Source organism: Lineus longissimus, chromosome 6 (assembly GCF_910592395.1).
Source record: "Lineus longissimus chromosome 6, tnLinLong1.2, whole genome shotgun sequence".
Lineage (NCBI taxonomy): Eukaryota > Metazoa > Nemertea > Pilidiophora > Heteronemertea > Lineidae > Lineus > Lineus longissimus.
Window position 1 is genome coordinate 9,594,925 of NC_088313.1, and position 5,049 is coordinate 9,599,973.

Consider the following 5,049-nt stretch of genomic DNA (forward strand, 5'->3'; position numbering starts at 1 on the left):
GATGTGACATTGTCGCTGCATTTGCAGGTGTCCACATCGAGGAGTAGATGATGTCACTACATGTACCAGGGTTTGTACTTTCATATACAGTGGGCCTACTTTTTGTGGACACCTTTCTATTGAGGACAACCTCTTTAATAAGGACAGTAGTTTTTGGTTCCAAATTGGTTGTTTCCATTCAACTCGACTTCTCAGTTTAGGACACCTCTCTGTTAAAACAGCACTTTTCAGTCCCTGGCGCATTTCTGGAAATTTCATGCTATAGAGCAATTGGTTCAGCTAAGTGACAAGAACAGTACTATAAGACGGTTTTAAAAAGTTGAAAATTATTTATTTAAATGACATATGAATGGTTCAGCAGTAATTGGCAGTGTGCATTATGTAATGAAATATGATTTACATAATATAACATTTTTGTGACAAATAGTACAGATGATGGATAAATCGATACAGTGGATAGCTGTCAGAATATGCAATACATGCAATAGCATTTGTTTTTATTGAGATTTTGCGAGAACCAAGTGGTATTTTGACAAGATAATAGAAAGCCAATAACACTACAAGAACATGACTTCAATACATTGACATTGTAGTACTTGGTATACTAAAAATATTCAAAGATGGGTATCTTGAGTTAAAGTACAAGATGTATGAATGAAGGAGGCACTCGGGTAAGAAATGGTGTCGCTAATGAAAGATTAGAATTAAGACATATCTCTGTATTTCATGTGGTGTACTGACAAATGGTGCAGTTTGTTAGCAATTTTGTACATAGTTGGTGTGTCATGTTTATTCATACATCTTGCTATATAAAAGCGAGTGAGAGAGGCATTGTGACATTAGAGTGTTGTATATCTATAGAATATGTGACCCGTCACAGCAAAACCAGGTACATGTCGCACAGAAGATGAGCCTAAATGACACCAGGAGATAATGGAAGAAATTGATGTGCTCATATTTTACAAAAGGCAGACAATAGATAAATGAACAAACAGTCCGTCTCAACCTGCCAAGCTCAGAGCGACATGCGTCTGGTTTTGCTGTGACGGGTCACATATACAAAGTTTACATAAAACAAGATTTGTATGTTTATTTAGGAGGAGTACAAAAGTTGTATATAAAATGCCGACTTCATAATGATTTATAGGACACAAAATTTGACATGACAGCATTTTATAAAATATGAATAATCTATAATGAGAATAGTTTTGTAGCACCAATGATTTGAAAATACTGAATTTATTTATTGCATGAATAGAACACAAAAAACAGGATGATTACATGATTGTCACATGCGTGAAATATATTGTCATGGATGGGCATTGGGAACAAAAAGAATTGCTGTTATCAGCTGCATTGGTAGCGATTGCTTTAGCTGATTTTCAGAAACTGACAGGAATGAGAATGTTGATATAGTGTTGAAAAAATATTTTTATAACATACATTGCATTCAAATAACACTAAGAAGTAGACGAGTACTAATTTCGCACACTTGAAAATATATGGACATTGACTGTCACTGGTAGTGGTAGTAGAGTAATTACATGCCATCAGCAGCACTAATTCAGACAGTTTTCGCTGTGCTTCAGTAACTGACTGGAATGACTAAGTTTGATTGTGCTGAAATGATACATAATAACGTACATTGCATAAACAAAATGATTACAAGATTTGTACTGTCTTGAAATATATGGACAGGGACAGTCACAGGAAGTTTGACATGCCATCAGTTGCACTGCTCCCGACAGTTTTCACTGTGCTTCAGTAACTGACTTGAATGACTAAGTTTGATTGTTCTGTATTTGCCTCCATTTGGATTTTGTGAACAAAAGTTACTAACCTTGTCAATTGAAGTGTCGAATTCGCCTTGGTCGAAATGATAATACAGTAAATAAATCTATTGAATGTTGCTGAAAAGAAAACATTTACTACGTTAGAAGCCATGTACATGATAACACCACCACCACCATTATCAATATCATCACAAGTCAACTGGAGAATATGTGTGATATTTGTTCAAAACTTGCGTATATGGTATTTGCAGGTCTATTGTATTGTAACATATTTTTCACTTTCAAAATTAACTTTTTTACTAGAAATTATGAATCAATACTAACCGTAAGAAGCGTATGAAATTACAGAAGGCCTTCGTCGAAAATATGTAATGTACTTGTACTCATTCGTGTCATTAAACCTGAAAGCAGCACAGCATAACAGTGAAATTACCGTGACATCAATGGATGTCAAACTAACGTAGTGACGTAAATTTGAATTCGAAGTGCACAATTTCACAATTAAGGTTTTGAACACATTGAGAACTGAAAAACTTCATACAAATGCTTTCACACCAATGATATGATTGTGGCGCTCCTGATGAGGTATCGCCCTCTGCTAAACAGCTTTGGTCGTAACTAGGGTAAATGTTTTTTTCAAGTGATATGAGCGATGCAATACCTTAAATACCACCAGCGCCACGTAGCAGTCAATGAAGTTGTGCTGGTACCCCATTAACGTCATGCTTCAAATTTGAAGAAATTAATATTACCTTCATCAAGTACGTAATATTTATACACCAGGCCTTTGTCGAAAATGTAGATCTCGAAGTCTAACTGTAATGAAAGAAAACATCAATGTGACAATATGGTCTACTATTTATGAGGGGGAGAACGGGTATTTTCGGGACACTGGGATGGGCCGAAAATAACTGTCGGGATTCGGGATAGACACCCTTATTTTAGCGGGATTCGAGACAAGCCGTGTTTTGCGTCACGATTCGGCTAAAATTGCATGTTGGGAAACGGGATAAGCCTTTTTTCCTAACGGGACGTCGAGACAGTTACCCCCCCCCCCCTTCCCCGTTCCCACCCTCATGACATGTAGCATTGATTGTATTGTAGGCCTATTGTTACTCACAATCTATTTTTTTGTAATTGATACTGGTAGTATCAATGTGAAATATGCCACACGTTGGGAGCATGCAAGGCCTAGTACAATACACCATCATCACAATCAAATATTTCAATAATACACTGTCAACGAGAGTGAATGTTCAACCATCAATCACGTGCATTGTAGTGTAGCCTACATCCCCCATGACGGCTTGCGCCCCGCTGACACGACGAGCACATGGCTGAGCCAATCCATCGCCTATACACTACTTTACAAAAATCGACACCTACTGAAACTTTCACTAATTATTCTCGGAAATGTACTTTATCGTTACATCAATAAATGCACATTCGAATTTCAAAACTACCACTTATTTTTGCCGTGAAACTGACCTGAGTTATCGAAACACCGCCACTACGAAAAGAGGAAGAAGCAGGTCCGCATTTATCGAAATATTGCTAAATATAATTGTCAAAATGTCGACCAAATTACCAATTAAATCACAATAAACTTATCAAATGTTCACTCATGCCTTTGGGTGAAAAAATACTGATTTTTCAATCATTCTCAATTTTACAAATCACCAATCACAAAAAGAAATAATGATGCAATTACCCAAAATAGATGAGATTTGACCACTGGTATAATTCCGCCATCTTGGATATCGGCATCGTCACCACCACTTCAAATTCTAAAGTCTTATTCAGGCCTAATATGTGTCACCTGCTGTGGTAAAATGGCTTGTTTTATCAATAAATAACAAAATATGATCTTTGTAAATAAAATCGGAGATCTTCTGGTGTGTTTTTATGTGAATTTATTACGAACTATCAATGCAGCGCAGGGCAGCCATCGTGTTCTCATGCGTAGTGGCGATGCGATAGCCATCCGCGGCACTGCTTTTCAAGATGGTGGCAATTGCCCAGTGCTAGAGGCGTTGTAAGGAAAATTGAGAACAGGCCCCTAATGAATGAACTCTCAACGATATCGATATATTTTCGTAATTCCAGCACAACTGTTCAACAATGAACGTCCACCGACAATCCCACTTAACGAATATTAATATCAATTCATATCATGTATCTTAAAACGCTTTTATTTCATTTTAAAAAGAGTTATCGAGTGAACGATGACCTCCTACCGTACCCTCGAAATAAACAGCCAAAATGACCACAAAAACACCTTTTTAGAAAAAAACAGCGATTTTTACGAAATAAATGTCATCAGAGACGAAACTAGACACTAATTTAGCTAGGTATGCACAGTAATAGTACCTGAAGTGATCGATTTCAAGGAGAAAATACACTGAAAACAACTTTTCAGGAACAGAAATAAGATCACATTGTGAATAATATTGAGCACGCTGATCATAATGGTCGGACTTATCGCGCCCCCTGCAAACCGACATGAAAATAACCGTTTAGTAGATTATACTGTCGAAAGGTATCGAAATTCAAGAACTCGAGACTTTACTTTACTGGGCGTGTAATCCGATTAAGCGTCCCTGCACTACACGAGTGATTTACGAGAGATTTCGTGACCGATGCAGATTTTGAGAATTTTCCGAGAGAAAAACGAGAGTTGGTGTTCGAAGTGGATCAGTCGGAATGGAAGAAAGAATGCTCATTTCTCAATATCCCTTTTAGCCTCCTTAAGGCAGCAATAGCGGCGCTCAAAGTGGCGGTGCTTCGAAGTTAATACATTATGCAAATGAGTAAACCTCCCTAAAAATGTTTTTTCCGGATTTCCGAAAATCGTGAGTAGCTCCAATAACATGTCCGAGGAGGAAGAGGCGTTTTCATTCTCGCCGGAGAAATCTCCCAATTTTTACCGGAATTTTTATTTGCAGAATAGAGGAAAGAAGAGGTATATCCGACGGGGAAATTCTTCAAAATTGTCAATAAATGATATTGTGTCTTGATTCGCTTGCTTCCTTTTTATAAAAAGTTCATCATTGCAGCTGCACGCTGCCACAGGCACAGCGTGTTCGTAACGTTTGGGCTGCCCAGGGAGTCTATAACTACCCATGACAAAAGCAAGCACCCGACACAAAAGTACCGCAGACGGGCTTAAAAACCAAAGCACCACACCACAATCTCAAGGGTAGGAATCGAACCCATGACCAAAACACGACACCACCATATCTAGGCTGAACTTTGA

General features: G+C 37.8%; 1 long non-coding RNA gene across 2 annotated transcripts; it reads right to left on the minus strand.

Moving 5' to 3' along the window:
• Window positions 1–345: 345 nt before the first annotated feature.
• Window positions 346–4,238, minus strand: LOC135489739 (uncharacterized). Of its 2 annotated transcripts, XR_010447211.1 has the most exons (5): window positions 3,282–4,238; window positions 2,546–2,609; window positions 2,118–2,194; window positions 1,841–1,910; window positions 346–1,620 (listed from the first exon to the last, which is right to left on the minus strand). It is a non-coding gene; the product is annotated as an uncharacterized LOC135489739 (long non-coding RNA). The 2 variants fall into 2 exon arrangements; XR_010447210.1 differs by having other exon boundaries at window positions 346–1,910.
• Window positions 4,239–5,049: the final 811 nt, after the last annotated feature.